Genomic DNA, 20,453 nt, shown 5'->3' with positions numbered 1-20,453 from the left:
CTGTCTTCACCTAAAAAGGAAAGCAATGCCCAACGTGGTGATAACAAAATAAATGATGGACCAGATGACCCTTGAGATCCTTTCTAACTCTGCAATTCTACAACTCTGTGATTATGTGTGGGTGCAAGTATGTAGAAAGATCTGGCTTTTGCATGGCTGGAATTTAGCCTACTGTACAAAGGAGTCACATCCATGATACTGTGTATTTCTGCTTCTGGCTATGTCCATCATTGGTATCTGGCTCCCAGATGGCTGCCCACAAGGGCAGCTGTCTCTTGGGTTGGAAAAGGTTCCACACCCTACATGCCCTACATGTTACCTACCTTACTTCATTTGGCAGGGGCCAATTGCAACAGCACTTCTGAAGAGCATCCTTAGGTTTGGGCAAGGTGTTTGCATCTGTCTGTCTCAAGAGGCAATGGAAGAGTGTGCCATCTAAGGTAAAGTCAAACAGTTGGAGAATTACAGCACCGGCTGTGGCTGTAGAGACCAGTATGGGAGAGACACATTTTATTGCAACTGGGACAGATGAAAGCATCCAGTTTTGCTGTTACAGATGCACCATGGCTTTTCTTCTCTCTGTGCTCCACCTAGCGGTCATTTCTCCTCTGGTCACTGCTGTGGATACAGGGCCTGACTGTCTGCCTCCTGGCACAGCAGTCTTCTGCAAGGGACTCCTACACAGTGGAGAGGGGGGGGGGATGTCTAATGTTACCAGGCTTCATGTCATGTTGCAGACAACTTTATAATGTAGAGTTAGTCTGCCAATGGGCCTGGTGTCTGATGTCAGCTCTCCATAAAGCACGTCCTTGGGGATTCTGCCATCTTCCATTCTGTGTACATGATCAAGCCAGCATAGACCTTGCTGAGACAGAAGTGGGAGCATGTTGGGAAAGTGGACTTGGAAGAGCACATATTTGTTTGAGACTCTGTCCTGCCATGGGATAAAAACCTGACATACTTTTATCTTAGCATGGAGACATCCCAGGTTGAACAGGACAAGACCCCAGTTGCTCCTTGAATGGAAATCCACACCATCTTCAGTTGAGGTGAAGGCACAGGAGACCAACAGGGACAAGAATATGCTAAAGAGAATTGGGACGAGAACACAGCCCTGTTTCACATTGCTCTTTATAGGGAAGGCACCTGAGGATGAACCACCATACTGGATGGTGCCATGCGTGTTCCCATGGAAGGACACAATAATCTTGTGGAGCTTAGGTGGGCATCCTAAACTGCTGAGCAGTGCGAAGAGTCCTTTTCAGCTGACAGGGTCAAAGGCCTTTATCTGGTCTGTGAAGGTGATGAACAAGGGGCATATTACCTTTTCTCCTGCAGCTATGAGTAAATCATGTTGACATACCCTCCAAACTGTCCCTATTTTCCAGGGACATTCCTGATTTAGAGAAGCCGTCCCGGTTTCTGGTTTGATCCCACAATGTCCCACTTTCCCTTAGGATGTCACTATTTTCATTGGAGAAATGTTGGAGGGTATGGAGTTATCTGACCCCCCCAAGCTGCCTGAAGGCAATCCTGTATAGGGAAGGGTTGGGTTTTTACATTTTTTAAAAATGTTTTATTGTGTTTTATGTATGTTGGAAGCTGCCCAGAGTGGCTGGGGCAAGCCAGTAAGCCAGTAAGATGTATGGGTTATAAATAGTAAAATTATCATTATCGAATGGGATGCACCTATTTTCATCTGAGAAATTTTGACAATTGACCTCTGAGCTCTAAAGCCACATTGTGACTCGGGATAGGCCCTGCCAGTCAGAAGGTGTTATTTTAGGTACCCTGGTTCCAAGCCATCACTTTAAATTTGGCCTAGGATCAGACTGGGAGTCCGGCAGCTGGCAAAGTACAAATGTAATGTGGTAAAAATGTTCAGTTCTCCGAGTTTAAAGTCTGGACCAACCACAGTTTCTGAGCCATTTACAATACATACATGTTCCAGGTGGTGTTCATGGCACTTTCAATGTGTTTGTTTTTTTAAAAAAAAATGATTCCAGACCTCATGAGCAGAGTACTTTTTAAGAAGTTTTGTCACTAGCAATTTTTGAAGACTGCTTCATGCTGTAGCTTGGAAATTTTGATTTTGAGTTCTCTCCATTCCTTGATTCCCTGCCCCCCCCCCCCATTTCAGTTGTTCACATTTCTTCATCAGTTTGCAAGTTTTTAACAAGGAGTCCTCTCCAAAATTTGTCTTCATCTTAATGCTAACTCATCCTAATAAAAACATTTTTGGGTATTTTCAGTAATACGTGAAGTTTTAATGCACACTTCCCCTAATGCAGCCATTTTGTACACATTTTTGTGGCATCAGAAAACTGAAATTCGTAATGGTATAGTCGCTGGGGTCTTTTTAAAAATAATAATAATGGCATGCTACCAGACTATGTCATCATTATTCAGCTTCTGTTCCAGAATAATGTACTAAAAAAAGCACCCCTGCTTTATTTTCTACTGACCTTTGTTGGAATGGATCCTCACTATTTTTCATTTGTGTGACATGTATACAAACATTGTCCTGCTTTTTGTGTGTAGGGGCTGAGGATTGGTGGGTGTGTTCTGGGAGTTTCTGTTTCTTGCAACCTCCCTCTCACTGATGTGGGCTGTCATTTTGCAAGCTCATTGCAGAGGAGAGATGTAGCAGACGGAGATGATGGTATTAGGTCAAAGTACTGCTCATGTTAGCTGTTGTTAACTGCAGGCAAAATTACATTACAAATAACCAGGTTTGCCATAGGTCAGGCAGGCACATACCGTAATTTCCCTTCTGATATCCTAAACTCCCACAAGATTAGAATTCTTGAACAGCAGGTGTCAGGGGTTCAGGAGCAGAGGCAAGGGCAAGGGAGGAAACAGAGAGCGAGGGGGAGGAGGCAGAAGAAAAGATGAGTGATGACGACGACCCGAGATCTCCGAGTCTTTCCAGTGAATCAGAAGATTCACAGAAAGGAGCACCAGTGGCCAGGGCAAGGGGGGAGCCTAGGGGGACATCCCAGGAAGATAGAGCCAGAGGGGACTCAGAGGGGAGCAGTTGGAAATCGGGACCAGCGTCACCGCCAGAGAGCAGGGAAGAGGAAGGGCGCCAGGGATAAAGCGCTGGCAGCTCACAACAGGAGGGAGGGCACGAGTCAGGAGTGGCCACACCTCCATCGGGGAGCGAAGAAACGGTCAGACGGAAAGTGGAAGGTTGGGCGCGCGCGCCAAGTTCAAATGCACAGGGAAGTGACGCAGTAGGCAGCCCGGAGAGGGAGCCAGGTCCTAAAGCCCGGCGCAAGGAGACAGGAGGGTCCGGGGGGTCGGCGTCAGAGGAATCCCGGAGGGAAGAGACCCCGGGGGGCAGAGGGACCCAGAGGAGAACAGTCAGGCGGAAAAGGTGGAGCAGGGCTAGGATATTAAGTTGGTGCACAAGGGGCGGAGACTCAGACGGAGCTTCGCCGATCTAACCATAAGACGTAGAGTTGCACGCAGCAGCTTGAGAATGGAAACTGTAACTCAATAAAGACTTTTACTTAATGATCGCTGGCTAGCATGATCCTCTGTGAGCTAGGATCGGGGAGCAACTCTGACAGTAGGCATTAAATGAAAAATGAAATAGAAAAAAGCTCTGAAAATGCTAACCCAAATGTGCATATTCATAACACAAACCTTTGCTGGCTGGAGGAACAAGAAAGGTACCTAAGGGATGTGACAACAGCCACACAACTTTTCTCAATTCAGGCACAATCCACCATTAGTGTGGGAAGGAAACACACACACACACCCCGTCTCCAATATCAGCAACATATGGCCAAAGGTGCATACAAGCATAAAGGTGCATAAAAATTATTTTTGAAAAACATTACATCATACAACTGTTTACTTACTGCATGCAGAAAGGCCAGAAATGTGATTTTGGAAGGATAGTTTTTTTCAGTTTAAATGTTGATTGGCATCCACCTGTCTCTGGAGACAGTGGAAGAGCGCAACTTCAGGGCTGAAGTCAAACCGTTGGAGAGTTACAGCGCCTGCTGTGGCTGTAGAGACCGAAATGGGAGAGACATGCTTTGTTGTAGCAGGGGCAGTGAAGATGTCTGGTTGAGCTGATGCAGGTGTACCCTGGATTTGGATGTAGGCTCACATTAAATTGTAAACCAAACTAATTTCTTCCCCAAGCCTAACTGTGGTGCACTAAAGTAGTATGTTACATTACATTTATTAGTAACTTAGATGCAACTTGACGCTTGGTTGGTTTGCCTGCAACCAAGACTGCTCAATATATGATTAGAACAGGAGAAGCGGTGTTAGTTTCGCTGGTGACCTTTATTTGGCTGGCTGGCTGAGCACGCATCAAGTTACACAGCTGGACCTCTTAGCTCGGAGCATTGAGATAAGCATCTCAAGTTCAACAGTCTCTCGTTTACACAAGTGTACAGCTATAATAATCCACTCTCAGGCTGATCCAGAGGAGCCTCATGAAAGCAAGCACAGTTGTTGTCAATTTACACTTGAGTAGTCAGCAGCAGATACCAACCATAGTTTCCTCAGGAGACCTATTGTCTGGACCTTTGAACTGGCTTTGTGATGTGAGACCAGGTTTCCATGGGAACAGTTGCCCAGGGATACGCTTCATGGTAGAATTTGCATCCTTAGGTGATAACAGAAGCTGCTTGGCTGTTAACCAGTTTAGATGAAAAGAGAGAGCCTCTTTTTCATGTTCCACTGGTCATTCCTTAGAGGCAACCTGCTGTGGAATGGATTCAGAGATGAGGCAGTCACATGTGAGTATTTCTGGGGTATAGTTGGCTGTCTTCATTGCAGGCATCCTTTTAAGACTTTTCAAACATTTTAAAGCATTTCCCCAGCACTCTCAAACATCTCTTGGTGTTTCTTGAAGATCGAAGACAGAGGACTGCTGATGACAGGCAAGGCCTGCCCATTTGTTCTTGTGTCAGCTGAGACATCAAAAACGAATGGGAAGAGCTCAGGCTTGTCAAAATTAACATGCCAAAAAGGGAACAGGCTATGTCTGAAGTTGCCAGACCCTGGGTGCCTCTAAGACAGGGATCAGCAAAGTTTTTCAGCAGGGGGCTGGTCCACTGTCCCTCAGACCTGGGGGCGGACGGGGCGGACTATATTTTGAAGAAGAAAAAAAGAATGAATTCCTATGCCCCACAAATGACCCAGAGATGCATTTTAAATGAAAGGACACATTCTACTCATGTAAAAACATGCTGGTTCCTGGACCGTCTGTGGGCCGGATTTAGAAGGCAATTGGGCCGGATCCGGCCCCCGGGGCCTTAGTTTGCCTACCCATGCTCTAAGACTAGCCCAAGATGCAGCAATTAAACCCATGGACCATCTTCCACCACTTCATCTCAATGACAGGGAAATGCCTCACCTGTTACATTTCTGCATGTCATGCTGTCATTAAAGGGCAGGGCCCTTACAAAAGAAAAAAAGAAAGAAAGAAAGAAAGAAAGAAAGAAAGAAAGAAAGAAAGAAAAGAAAAGAAAAGAAAAGAAAAGAAAAAGGAAGGAAGGAAGGAAGGAAGGAAGGAAGGAAGGAAGGAAGGAAGGAAGTTAGCCATCTTTATTAGCAGCATTTGCTTTACCAGGATGTAAACTCCCTCTGAATGGTATGACTTACTTCTGATGAAGCATGAAACTTTTGTGAACATCATTAATGCGGTATAAAAAGTGAAAGAGAACAGTCGTTTTATACTCAGAACACACATTTTCATCAGTGTGCATTTTTCATTCAATGTGCAAATGCAGGATGGAGGCGGCGGGGTGTGTGTGTGATTTAAGTGACATTTCGGAATGAATGTCTCTATATCTTCACCCGTGTGATATTTATATTTATCAGTATGTATCGGTGGCGTGCGGTGACATTTTTCATAGGGGAACAGTTAGGGCCAGAGGCACTAGCTTGCAAAGGAGTTTTTTTTTTTTGGGGGGGGGGAGGATGATGTTGTTCCCTTGAGCATTGTGCCTCCTTCTCTAAGCAGGGAAGAAGCTTTGGGAAGGAGGCACCAGGGAAACATTAAGTCCCTCTTGCCCAATGACTGCACACCACTGTTTAGTAGGGCTTTCCCTATAGTCTATGCCACCATTTCAAAGAATCATAGAATTGTAGACCTCTAGTTCAACCCCTGTGCAATGCAGAAATCTTTTGCTCAACGTGGCGCTGGAACTCACAGCCCTGAGATTAAGAGCCTCATGCTCTTACTGACTGAGCTATTTTGGCCAAGCCACGCCCACCTGCCTGACCTTTGCCATCAAGCATGACTTACTTCTGATTACAGTGGTACCTCAGGTTAAGTACTTAATTCGTTCTGGAGGTCCATTCTTAACCTGAAACTGTTCTTAACCTGAAGCACCACTTTAGCTAATGGGGCTTCCTGCTGCCGCCGCGCCACCGGAGCACAATTTCTGTTCTCATCCTGAAGCAAAGTTCTTAACCCGAGGTAATATTTCTGGGTTAGTGGAGTCTGTAACCTGAAGCGTATGTAACCCGAGGTACCACTGTATCTGCTCTTGTTATGAACTCATGCTAGTTAGGGTACAGAATCAAGAAGTTTCAAAGCTACCAGCAGAAATTAAGGAGAATAAACAGCTTTTGAAGAATAACATTTAGCAATTTCCTTAAAACCCTTTTATTTAATTAAAATGCACTCAAGCTAGGATTGCACTTAGAAACACACACACATCCCTGTGCCTTGAAACAGCTGCACAAGGATGGGGACACTCAGTGCTATTTTTCTAGAAAAAGAGGTGCCGGAACTCACCAGAAACACCTCCCTTGTTCTCTTAGAAGGGCAATGGCACCCACCTGGGGTGTGCCAGAACTGAGTTCCAGTGAGTTCTGGCTGGAAAAAAGCCCTGGGGACACTCAACCCATCACCGTTACGTAAAATAGCACCTGTTAGGATTTCAGGTTGTTGTATAGTTGTAAAAGACACAAGTACTTGGCACTTTAACACTTGTGCCTTCTCCTCAGTGTTTCCTCCCTGCCCCCTTGCAAACTGTGGCTGGTCATGATAATAAAGCCAGCAGAACTAATTGCATACAAACAAGAACAGACTGGTATCAAAAGGTAACTGTGGCCTGGCTAGTCACTGGGGAAGGAAATAGGAAGGAAGCTTTTGATAAGGGCTTGGGTGCTGAAAGCAGAGATCTGCGGCTAGTCTGCTGAAGGCAGGAGGGAGAGAACAAGGGGCTTGGTTAAAGTTTAGCTTAGCCTTTTAGATGTGTTACAAGTAAGCATCAGATCCTGGTTTCTGTTGGCACAGGACCATTTGGCGCTAAGCAACACTGCAAACTAGAGTTCTCACTGTCCCCTTTTCTAAATCCGAGTGCTGTAGCTCAGTGGTACAGCAGCTGGTTTGCATGCAGATGGTCCCAGGTTGAATCTCCAGGTAGGACTGATTGAGACTCCTGCCTGAAACCATACAGAGCCACTGTCAGTCAGTGTTGAGAATTCTGGGCTTGATGAACCAATGGGCTGATTGGAAGCCTCCTATATAGACTCATTAATGCAGGGATACTGAATGTGTGACTCTTCTGTTGTGGGACTACAATCCCTATCATCCCTGGCCATTGGCCATGCTGGCTGGGGAGCTGATAGGAGTTGGTTCCCAACAACACTTGGAGGGCAAAAAATGACCCATCCCTGACTGGAATCGTATCTTGAGCCAGAGAGGAAAGTTTTCATTTTCTTGTGTTGCTTATTTTAATATTACATTTATACCTCACCTTTCCTTCAGGGAGCTTAAGGTGGCATACATGGTTATCTTCCTCCCTATGAGGTAGGTTAGGCTGAGAGACTGTGACTGGTGTAAGATCATTCAGTGAGCTTCGTGACTGAGTGGGAATTCAAACCCTGGTCTCCCACAACAAGCCCAGCACTCTCTTATTCTTATTTTTTCTAATTGAAGTTGCTCCCTTTTTTTAGTTTACAAAAAGTAAACTGAACGCAACTTACAAATACTGGCTTCTCACCAGGTACCTATCTGTTGTGGGGCTGCCAGCTGGCCAGAAAATAAAGTCTGGCCTGTTCTTGTCTCTTGCTGTTGAAAACCAACCTTAGCTTGCAAGGAAGAACAGAGGTTTGATCTGCAGAAATCATCCGCAGTGGGATTCAACATGACTACCTGTAGCTCAAAGACCTCAGGAGTGGCCCAAGCCATTTTGCTGCCTGAGGTAATGGGCAAGATGGTGCATTTCCCATGCCGTGCACAAAATCTGATTAGACTGTTAGTTGAATCTTACTCCACAATTGGTGATTGAACAAAGTCCTCTACCACACCCTTGGGCAGCAAGCAAGCTTAGGGGCTGCAGAGCAGAACACAGGGCACACATTTCTAACCACTTTCCACCCCTTGAAATTTGCCAACTGAGGCAGCTACAGCATGTTGCCTCATGGAAGGGCCAGCCCAGTAATTAAAGGGACATCAGCAGAAGCCAACGCAAAGGTTGTAAGTCCTATGCAAGCAGGCTGCTAGATGACCCTTCTTCTAACAGGCAGAAAGTAGTTAGGTATTCTGTACCTATAAAACAATATTAAGAGACAGCATGTAAAGGGGGAAATGCTTACCTATCAGGGCATTACCTTCCTAAGAAAAACAATTGCTGAATATTTTCCTGTGCACAGCTGTAAGAAGCCTATGAGCTCTTACATGGGGCAGGGAGGAAATCCCAACTTTCTTCATGGCTGCTGCCCATTGGGACTGGTGGAGTGGAAGGCAGGAAGCCCAAACAGTAAGTAGAGTCACAGCCAATGAGAAGCAGAGTCCATCAGTTCCAGTTTTCTCCCCATCTTCCTAAATCTATACATACACATTAAGTGTACTGGAAGAAGCAAAGATCACCAGTGTCGAAGCAATGATTCTTCAACATCAACTTTGTTGGACTGGTCATGTTGTTTGGATGTCTGATTATCGTCTTCCAAAGCAACTACTCTATTCCAAACTTAAAAATGGAAAAAAGTAATTCCTGGTGGTCAACAAAGGAGGTTTAAAGACTCTCTCAAGGCAAATCTAAAAAAAAACTAGAATAAACATTGACATCTGGGAAACACTGATCTGTGAGCACTCCAGTTGAAGAACAGCCTTTACCGAAGGTGTCGTGGACTTTGAAGATGCTTGAACTCAGGATGAAAGGGAGAAATGAGCTAAGAGGAAGGCACATTTGGCAAACCCTCACCATGATCAACTCCCGCCTGGAAACCTATGTCCCCACTGTGGAAGGATGTGTGGATCCAGAATTGGCTTCCACAGTCACTTACGGACTCACTGTTAAGACCATGTTCATAGAAAACAATCTTACTTGGCTATGAGTAATCACCCAGGAAGAAGAAGACTGAACACAAAGAGAAGGCTGGCCTAGGCTCTTGTAGTGCTTCCAGCAAGCACACCTTCGCTAGCAGTCCTTACAAACTGAGCAGATACCAAAGATGTCCCAGGAGGAGGCTACAGAGGCTGCTAGAATGCCTTCTGATCACAGTCATCCTTTGATCACAAAGGGTGCTGGTCAGGCCAGAAGCAAAAGTACACAGTGTGCATTAGCATGAATTGAAGACTCAAAACAATTAGCCAAATATGGTTGCCAGTGCTGCTTTCTCCCTATATGGCAGGTAAGCCAGCTCTGGCAGGGATGCTTCAGATACATTATCTTGGCTGGAAATCATAAGTACACCAGGCCTGACTCACTGTACCCATTTGCTGGCAGGTCTTGGTTTCCATTTCAGAATGGGGGTGGAGAGAAGGAGACGAGCGGGTGGGAGAGTTGCCAGTTTGTTTACTGCCCTCTGCATTATCTTTGTTTGCAAGGGATAAACAGGCAGTGATCATGCTTTTTTCCATGCTGCTGAAGGTAGCGGTGGGAAATCTTCACTGGTTAATTCCTGAATACCCTGTGTTCAAGGCACAAGCTCACTTTTTCTTTGACCTAAGTATGTGGCCGGCCTCAAGGTATTTTCTGGAACTTTATTCAGGAGTAGCATGCCTATGTTGTAAAATGCTTTTTTGAAATTTTAAGGAAGATGTTGAAGCAATTGCAGCTACAGAATCATTTGGGACCCTCCTGCAGTTGGGGATTCCCAAACCTGCCCCTTGTAATCTGACCCAAATAGTGCCTCTGATTAACACTCCTGCTTTCTGATGCCAGCACAAGACAAGCCTACTGAAATTCCACCAAAAATGTGTGCAAAGTTCAGTTGGCAGGAAAATCCTCACTGCCTCATCCTATCCAGGTTTACTCAGAATAGGAGGAGGTCCTGTTGAATTCACTGGGGCTTACTCCTTAGTAAGTGTACATAGGATTACAGCCTTAAGCAATACCTAAAAAGATATGACCTGGAGGGTAGGCGAGAGATTTGCACATATGTATTTGATAAGGAGGGATGCGGCTTGCCGATCAGAAGGTCGGAGGTTCAAATCCCCGTGATGGGGTGAGCTCCCGTTGTTCGGTCCCTGCTTCTGTCAACCTAGCAGTTCAAAAGCATGTCAAAGTGCAAGGAGATAAATAGGTACCGCTCTGGCGGGAAGGTAAACGGCATTTCCGTGCGCTGCTCTGGTTCTCCAGAAGCAGCTTAGTCATGCTGGCCACATGACCCGGAAGCTGCACGCCGGTTCCCTCGGCCAGTAAATTGAGATGAGTCGTCCGTGACTGGACCTAATGGTCAGGGGTCCCTTTACCTTTACTATTTGATAAGGAGAGCCTGTAGATTGAGACAAATGCACCCACTCTTCATTGTGTGTTGTGAACCCAGTGTCATTCTTTTTTTCAGAAGCAGATCTGTGAGCTGGTGTGTGTGTGGGGTGTATGGGGAAACAGCTGCTTCTAACAAGTTATGTTTCATGTCTGATGCACAGTAACTGCAAATGTCACTGTATACTGAGGCAAGTGTTTGCTTCAATCTATCTGTGAGTGTACATCTCACACCAATGCACAGTGCGAGTCTTTAGTGTAATCCATTGACTCATTTAAAATTGGCAGTGTCAACCCTTGATAGATAAACGAGGCTACCTCTCCCTGCTATGCCATGAAGAGGAGAGTTAAATTGCCACAAATGTTTAAATTGCCTTGGCCTACAAACCCGGGAGTAAGTACAATTGAACCCTGTGACATCTGAGAAGAAATATACTGGATTGCACTGCTAATTTTGTAGTGCCAGGTTTTATTCTTCTTTGTTTGCAACTGTTCTGGGATTTGCAAAAGAAGGGCCTTGCTCTGGAATCAATTACTCCAAAGGCCACCTTGTTTAGCTTTTTTTTCCCTTCTTCTAAAAGTTGCTAGCTGGATGCTCCAGTCTCTGGCCTTTGGAGGCTGCCTGCCTCTATAGCTGAATATTCTAGTGGCAGTTTAGCTATGTGAAACATTCCATCAGTTCATTCTCTCTAGAGAGTAATCAATGAGAATTTAATTGTCTGAAAGGGCTCCGAGTAAAATCAAACAGCAGGTACATATGCACAATTTTTAACAAATGTGCTTACAGAAACTGCAGGTGACGAAAACCACAACAGAGGCATTTCCTCTTCTTTCATACATAGGAAGAAAGCCTCTTCTAAGATGATGGCTGTTATATATATCTGCATCTTTTAAAATAGGGACAGTGAGCCTTTTCCCAATCCCACAGGTTGTTGAGAAAAAAGTGCTTGGAGTGGCGTATGCCTTTAACTGAGTAGCAGCCCTAATTCATAATTATGGATAGACCTGGATTCCATTTATCTAAACTTTTTCAGAACAGCAACCCAAGTTGGTGGCCACCACAATACCTTGTGGCAGTAGGTTCCATAGGTTAATGGCCTAGCATGTGAAGAAATGCTTCCTTTTGTTAGTCCCGAGCCTACAGTCAACCAGCATCAGTGTGTGACTTCAAGTTAGAAATATGAGAGAGAGGAGGAAAATACCGTATTTTTTGCACCATAACACTCACTTTTCCCCTCCTAGAAAGTAAGGGGAAATGTCTGTGCGTGTTATGGAGGAAATGCCTACGGGTGGCATGCCTACGGATTTTCCTCCTCTAAAAACTACGTGCGTGTTATGGTCGGGTGCATGTTATAGAGCGAAAAATATGGTACATTTCCAGCTACACCATTCATAATGTTATAAGACTTATACTATGCTGCAAAGGTATAATGAATTTAGCCCTCCCCTCCCCCCTATAGTTTTAAAAACCTTTTCTTAACTAATAGTGGCCTGCTTCCTGTTGCCTTCAGAAAGCTCTTTTCCAGGCATTTGGCCTTGTCAAATCAAGCATTATCCACTGCTTAGCACAAATGGTTTTTTTTGCGGGCAGATTTAACACTGGTTTCTCTGTCTTCCCTTAGTCACCCATCTGCCTCCAGACCCAGAACTTTACTATATTTGGGAAAGGGACCATGTAAGTCTCTTGGCAGGGTTTACTGGTTTCCTCTTAGAGCCACGCTCTCTCCTGGGTCCTAACACAAACCAATCCAACAGTAAGGGAGCAGACAGCTGTACACTAAAGTCAGGTTGCTTGGGCCTATAAGGGGATTTAAGTTACCTTCAGTTCTCTTCCAGTTATTGTCTCTTAAACGCTTTTCAGGGCAGGCAGGAGGGAGGCAAAAGAAAGATGAATGGCAGGCAAGGGGATATTTAAGCAAAAAACTAACTGCATATTTTGCAATCACAGGATTTTTTCGAAGTCCCACACCCACAAATAGACCAAATCAAAAGGAATTCTTTTTCAGACTAATTCCAGACTAACAGCAGCATAGGGAATAAGATAGTCTTTTTTAAAATAATAATAATAATAATAATAATAATAATAATAATAATAATTACCTGGAGCAAACAATAGGGTTAACAAATTAAAATTGCTCTGGATTGTAAACAGAGGGGGGTTGTATTTTTAAATAAATGAGCACATGCATGGCCAAATCAATTTAAAATCATATCAATTTAGAGAAACATTCTCTGCCCTCATCTTGAAGTTTCCATAGATGCAATGGGACTTATTTACAAAAGTTGTTTGTTTATTCATTTGTTTGTTTATTTAAATGATCTCTTGTTGATATGAAATAATGTGGGGTGGGGAATAAGGTACCCAAAATCCACTGCTGGCATGTTATTGATTTACTTTTCTACCAGCCACAAGGAAAAGAAGGCTATTAGGATAACGTTGTTGCCCTCTGTTCCATCCTGGGGCAGTCAGCTCCAAAGGTTCGTGATGTGAATAGAGAGAAAACTTGAGCTTGAAAGCTAAATACCAAATAGCTTGAAGCTTTGTAATAGTGAAGAGAAGGGTCCCTTCTATCTTCTTGCTTTGCTTTCACTATTTGCCTTTTATTCAGGGCAGGCCTGAAAGAACATGTCAACCAAAAACAGTTTTTCCATCTGTGAATTTATTCATTACATGTGAATAAATACCCAAAGCCCACCTGGTTTTGGTGCCTGTCTAGGACTACATACAGAACTTGTTAGGCACCCAGCAGGGCCCCATTACAAGGCTCGTGCGCTGCGTTTGGTCTGAAAAAACATGCCTTATCCAGGCCCATACTGGGTGCTAGGAACAGTTCCAGCTGCCTTGTGTCCCAAAGTTGATTTATTTGTTGTGGTGTGGTGACTGACCTTGCTATCAGCTCCCTGCCCCCATGGATTTTACCACCTTTGTTCCTTACCAAAGGTTTGTTTTCTGCCAGATTCATCTCTTCTTGTTACACATTGTCTTGAACAGAGGGTTCAAGGACTTCTCAACAAACCCCACAAGCCAGTTTTGGCAATCAGTCAGAAGTGTGTCCTGCCAAGCCTGCTGCATCATACTCCACTTGAACGTAAGAACATAGGAGTCCTGCTGGATCAGGCCCAAACTCTGTTCTCACAGTGGCCAGCCAGATACCCATAGGTAGCCTGCAGACAGAAGCTGAACACAACACCACTTGTGCTCCCCAGTATATTGCTTCCAACAGTGCAGGTAAAATATAGTCACCATGGTTAGCAGCCACTGGCAGCCTTATCTTCCAAGAATAATAGAATCGTAGAGTTGGAAGGGACCTGAAGGGTCACTTAGTCCAACCCCATGAAATGTAGGAATCTCAGCTAAAGCATCTAAAGCATCTCAGCTAAAGCATCTGTGGCAGATGGCCATCCAACCTCTGCTTAAAAACCTCCAAGGAAGCAGAGTCCACAACCTCCCAAAGGGGGTCCGTTCCACTGTTGAACAGCTCTTGCTGTCAGATAGTTTGACCTGATGTTTGGCTGGAATGTTTGGCTTCTTGTAACTTGAAGCCAATGGAGCAATTTGTTGGACACTACATTCTTGGCAGAGTTTGAGTTCCAACAGATATTGGGGAAGTCGAAGTCACTCGTGACTACTCTGTCTCTCCTTTTTGAATGTTTGGTAATCTGCTCTAGGAAGGCGCCGTCCAGGTCATCAGTCTGGCTTGGAGGTCTTTAGCGGACAGCCACACTTAAGGTCACTGTTGTTTCCCTCTCCTAGTTTCAATTTGCTTTCTGTGCTCCAGGTCATGGATTTCTTCACAAGTGTACACATCCTTTACATGCTGCTGCTCCTCCCTTTCAGTTTGGTCTATTCCTTTTGAACAGGTTATACCCCTCAATTCCTACATTCCAGTCATGAGTCTCATCCCACCAGGTTTCAGTAATGCCTACCAGGTCATACTTACCATCCTGCATTTAAAGTTCCAATTCATCTTGCTTGTTTCCTATATTCTGTGGAGTATACTCATTTGTGTAGAGACAACTGAAATCATGAGTAGTTCCCTCCAGCTGCTTCCTTCTTGTAGTTTATTGCTCTTTAGCAGGTTTCTGGAGCACCACCTCAGTTTCCTGTGCATCTATGAAGCGATTATCCCCAGTACCAGGTGTTCTGTAAAGTTGCCTCCCTCTCCCTCAAGATCCAGTTTAAAGCTCTCCTGATCAGGTCTGCGAGACTCTTAGCAAACACGTTATTTGTCTAATCCACTGTTTAACTATGCACTATTTGAAGAAGTAATTTCTTTTGTCTGTCTTGAAATATTTAAGCCTGCAGCTTTAATACAAGTCCCAAGGTCTAGTATTATGGGTGGGGGCGGGGCGGGGGGCGGGACTTTACTCATCCTCTTGCCCCATGACATTTTTATACATCTCAGTCATGTCTCCTCTTACTTGTCCTTTTTTTTCTAAATTGAAAAGCTGCCGACTTTATGCATCATGCAACTTGAGCACTATGTTACTTTGGCATCAAACCTTGACTCAACTACCTCCTCCAGGTTGGTAGCTTTGAATTCTCAGCCAGGAGTCACAGGTTGTGCGCATGTGAGTGTGTTCAATTAGTGTGATGCAAGAATTTCTGGTGCAAACCATGACAACTGCTCAGAAATTGTCAGATCTTGGAGCAAAAAAAAAAAAAGAAAGAAAGAAAGAAAGAAAGAAAGAAAGAAAGAAAAGAAAAGCATTTCAGTTTTGAAATCAGTAATTAAAAATTAGTGCAGTTTTGAAAGGTTTCCAATTGTATCCAGGCACAGACAAACCTGCTCCTTCTTCTCAGGGGCTATCATGCAAAATTTACTTACAATATCTTAAATCTGGTTAAAATCAATACAGCTTTGAAAGGTTTAGTTCACTGTCTTGATTCAGAATAGTTTCCAAATGTATCCAGACATAGACAAAAAACCGTTTCCTTGAACTGAGGAACCACCATGCAAAATTTAGCTATGAGACAACTTTTCTGAAAAAGGATTCAAATTATAAGAATGGAAATTCCAACTGAACACCAAGAGTAACTTTTGGGCAGTAAGAGCTGTTCAACAGTGGAACAGACTCCCTTGGAAGCTGGTGGAGACTCCTTTCATGGAGGTTTTAATGCAGAGGCTGGATGGTAATCTGTCAAGGATTATTTAGATGTGATGCCTGCATTGCAGGGGGCTGGACTAGATGACCCTTGGGGGTCCTTTCCAACTCTACAATTTACTTACTTACTTACTTACTTACTTACTTACTTACTCACTCACTCTAGTACAGTGGTGCCTCGCAAGACGAAAAGAATCCGTTCTGTGATTCTCTTCGTCTAGCGGTTTTTTCGTCTTGCGAAGCAAGCCCATTGACGGATTAGCGGATTAGCGCTATTAGCGGCTTTTAGCGGCTTATCATCTTATTGGATCAGCTGATAAGCGGCTTAGCGGCTTAGAAAAAGGGGGTGGGGGAAGGGGAAAAAACCAGCAGGAACTCGCAAGACATTGTCGTCTTGCGAAGCAAGCCCATAGGAAATTCGTCTAGCAAAGCACCTCCAAAACGGTTAAACTCTTTCGTCTAGTGAGTTTTCCGTCTTGCGAGGCAATCGTCTTGCGGGGCACCACTGTAGATGTATTTTATTGATATTTACCTAAATATGTTCAGATGTATAGAGGTTCTGGCTGTTCTATAATGACTTGCGCATGTCCCCTATCTATACCACCCCACAGGAAGGCCCCCTCAGTAAAAAATGACCGGCTATGGGCCTGCACTCAACTCTTTGCTCAATATGATACCCAGTTCTCTCAAACGGTCCTCTTAAGTACTGGTTTCCAGACCCTTTGTCACCTTCCTCTGCACAGATTCCATAACTGGACACAGTATTTCAGGTATGGTCTGACCAAGGAAGAACTGGGCATTAATATAGCTTCCCTTGATCTGGACACTATACAGTGGACACTTGGGTTGCGAACGTGATCCATGCGGGAGGCACATTCGCAACCCACAGTGTTCACAATCCGCCGTGCCGCATCTGCGCATGCGTGGGTAGCAATTTGGTGCTTCTGTGCATGCGCAAAGCGCGATTTAGTGCTTCTGAGCATGCGCGCCTGTTGAAACCCAGAAGTAACCTGTTCCGGTACTTCCCGGCTCCGGCGTGTCCGTAACCTGAAAAAACATAACCTGAAGTGTCTGTAACCCCAAGGTATGACTGTACTTCTGTTGATGCAGGTTTTTTTGTTGCTGTGTTACACTGTTGATTCACGTTGTTGTCTACTAGGACCCCCTAGAACAGCCTTTCTCAACCTGTGGGTCCCCAGATGTTGTTGAACTACAACTCCCATCACCCCTAGCTAGCAAGGCCAGGGATGATGGGAGTTGTAGTCCAACAACATCTGGGGACCCACGGGTTGAGAACCACTGCCCTAGAAACTTTTCACACATACTCTTGGCAATCCAGGTATCCCCCATCCTGTATGTGTGAAGCTGGTTTTTCCTGCCTAAGTGTAGAGCCTATTGAAATTCATTTTGTTGGTTTGGGCCCAGTTCTCCAGTCTCTTAAACTCTCACCAACTTGGGGAACAACCAGCAATGCTCCTTCAGATGGTCTCAGTGATTGAGCTGGGATATAAGAGTTCAGGCAATCCCTGAGATACCCTTGTCCTAAGTTGTTGTTCAGGGCTCTGCAAATTAATACAAGAACCCTGAATCTGGCTCAGCAGTAGATGGGCAGCCAATGCAGCTGTTGGAACAATGGTGTTACATGATCTCAGCCAGAAGCTGTCAGCTGTCTGGCCACCACATTCTGCACCAGCTGGAGCTTCCAAGGCAGATCCAGGAGCAGCCCCACATAGAAAAACATTACAGCAACCCAGACTTGACCAGTGCATGGACTACAGTGGTCAGGGTATCCCAGACCAGGAGTAGTCATAATTGCAACGTATATGAAGATGGTAATAATAATAATAATAATAATAATAATTTATTTATTTATACCCCACCCTTCCCGGTTCAAAAACCATGCTCAGGGCAGCTAACAACAAATTTAAAACACTTAATTGTAAAAGCAGCATAAAATACAGTATAAAAACATGGATAACAATAAAATTCAAAATTCAGAAATCAATTTGGGGAAATAAGCATTAGAATAATCCCCAGGGCTAGCTGGCTAAATTGGTCCTACTTGGGCCAGCGAGGAGGCCAGGGGAGAATTAGCTGTGGGGTCTCAGAGCAGGTAATCTTCATAAAAGGGGAAGGGGAAGGAAGAGAAGGGAAATAAAATAAAAGGCCAGGCGGAATAGCTCTGTCTTACAGGCCCGGCGGAAGGAGGTTAAATCCTGAAGGGCCCTAGTCTCATAGGACAGAGCATTCAAACATGTCGGAGCCATCACTGAAAAGGCCCTGGCGGAGGATAGTCTGACTTCCTTAGGGCCCAGGACCTCTAAACTATGGTTATTCATGGACCTTAAGGCCTTTGTGGGGCATGCCAGGAGAGGCGGTCCCATAAATACGAGGGCCCAAAGCCACAAAGGGCTTTAAAGGTCAAGACCAGCACCTTGAACCTGACCCTATACTCCACCAGGAGCCAGTGCAACTGGTAAAGTACTCCTAGCCACAGAAGACACTTTGGCGTCTGGTGACAGAGACATACTTGGGCCTGGAGCATCAGCCCAGCCACATGATGGTTAAGAAGTGCAAGGGTTATGCAGTTGGGTCATCATGAGAGCACTGGGTGTGTGGATTTCTGCAGCATGCCCTTTCATACACAGCGCTTTCTCAGCCTCAGTTCAGCAAATGGAAATAACACTGAGACAGATGATTTCCTGTTTCACAACATCATGGCCAGATTTACACAACCACTTTGCAGACTTTTCTTCTTCTTGAAAAAATTGTGAAAACATCTCCCCCCAATTCCAACAGTAAGCATGATTCTTTAGAGGTTAAGTAGGTCCATCCACATTCTGCATTTAAAAGACTACCATATGACCATATGCAGTCATGGCTCCCCCCCCGCCCCCAATCCTGGGAAGTGTAGCTTGTTAAGGGTACTGAAAGTTGTTAGAAGACTCCCTATTAACTACAATTCCTAGAGTTCACTGGGAAGAGAGACTGATTCTTAAACCACTCGGGAAAACGTAGCTCTGCAGCAGACACCAACTTTGATGGAGGACGCTGCAGTCAACAACTTCTAGTCGTGATGGCTGGTTATTGCTTCCAGTCCTGGTGGTGATATGCTTCTTAATTAGGCCATGTCCACATTCCTGTTTACTTTGTGTTTCCGAGGGCTGAGAAACATCAGTCTTCACCTGATGTTATCCAAAAGGCATATGTATCTTGTATTTTGTTAGAAAATACAATTGCTTGATGTGTTGTTTCTCAAACCAGCTTCACACCCATAGGAGTCCCTAAGCTGTTCTGAAGTCATCTCTAGTCAAGGTGTGAACAGCTTTGCATAGGGCACATATATCCTCACCCCATCAACCTCTCCTGGAGTGTACAGAAATGAAGCTGATACTAATGAAGCTGTGCTGATGTGAACAGTTGTTGTGCGTGTGTGTGTGGGAATAGCTGTGAAACACACTGAAAAAAACTAACGTAACTGAGCTCTAAGTGTGGTATAGAGGTTAGAGGGGTCAATTAGGGGTGGGGACCTGGATCCATTGAGCACACCAGGTCCTTACTTCCTCCGTGGGACATGTTTTTGACAAGTGAGCCCTGCCCACTTGTCACTCACATGATGTCGCAGTGATGCCAGGTGACCCATGACGCAGTTTGGAAGCAAAGAAACAGCATTTTGCAAGTGTTGATGATCAGTTGGGCAGGTGCCAGGCATCCTCATTTGGCCTGTGAGATTGTTCTGGCTAAGCTACATGCACCTGCCCCTACACCTGATATCCAGTGTGACATCAGATGTGGGGCAGGTAAAGACATGGTTGGGCAGAAAGTGGGCTTTGCTGGCCACTGCAAAACCTGCACATGGGTTGAAATCAACACTCAGCAATGATGCCCACTGGTTGATTGTAGGGTCTGATGGGAAGAGTAAAATGGAGGAAAGACACATGTACACCACCTTGAAATTTTTGGAGGAAAGGTGGGATGTAAATGTAATTAAAATGATGGTGACAACAACAACAACCAGTTGCTATGGAATAACACTGGGAGAGGTTTTATTATTGGGTGCAAAACAGGAAAAAAGATGCTATGACTCTCAGGCTGTGCACCCAATTACTGTTTACTCCAATTCCAATGGGCTCTGTCATTTGAAGCCACACAGGTGTTTAGCCACAATCCACCTGTGTCCTTGAGTTTCTTGAGATGCCTTTTCTCTCAGCCATTCCACCCAGTTTGAACATGTAAGCCATGGCTAAGCTGAGGTGTGTACATTTCAGACATCCATTGCACACCCAGATTACAGCGTGCGCGCAGAGGGTGGCTTCATTGAAAAGCAGCTTCAGGAATTGCAGGCATGGGAAAACAAATCAGGCCATTTGCATCAGGTTAAAAAATTCATTTCCCCTCCCTGCAGTCTACAGGAAGATTAAATTGTGACATGAAAAGTCTCAGCCTAGCCTTGATCTGATACAGCAGGCCTCCTGGCTCTCTTCTGCTTTTCTCTCCCACTTCAGTATTGATAATGTTCATAGGTGCACAAACTAGAGGCTGAAAGACACTCCCCCCCCCATCTCCTTTAGCAGCAGTGTAGCAGTTAGAAAGTCAACAGGTGAAACTTCTCCATCTCGTGCCTATGCTGGGATAGCCACATCTGTTGAATTT

At 44.8% G+C, this 20,453-nt stretch overlaps 1 protein-coding gene across 1 annotated transcript in view; it reads left to right on the top strand.

The window, feature by feature from the left end:
• Positions 1–4,615: 4,615 nt before the first annotated feature.
• Positions 4,616–20,453, top strand: part of XKRX (XK related X-linked) — a 43,834-nt gene continuing 27,996 nt past the window's right edge. Inside the window, exon 1 of the mRNA XM_082208614.1 lies at positions 4,616–4,763. The gene's annotated coding sequence lies outside the window, so the exon portion shown is untranslated. The remainder of the gene's footprint in view (positions 4,764–20,453) is intronic.

This window comes from Podarcis vaucheri (assembly GCF_965113315.1).
Source record: "Podarcis vaucheri genome assembly, chromosome: Z".
NCBI lineage: Eukaryota > Metazoa > Chordata > Lepidosauria > Squamata > Lacertidae > Podarcis > Podarcis vaucheri.
This window is presented reverse-complemented; position numbering and strand designations above follow the sequence as displayed.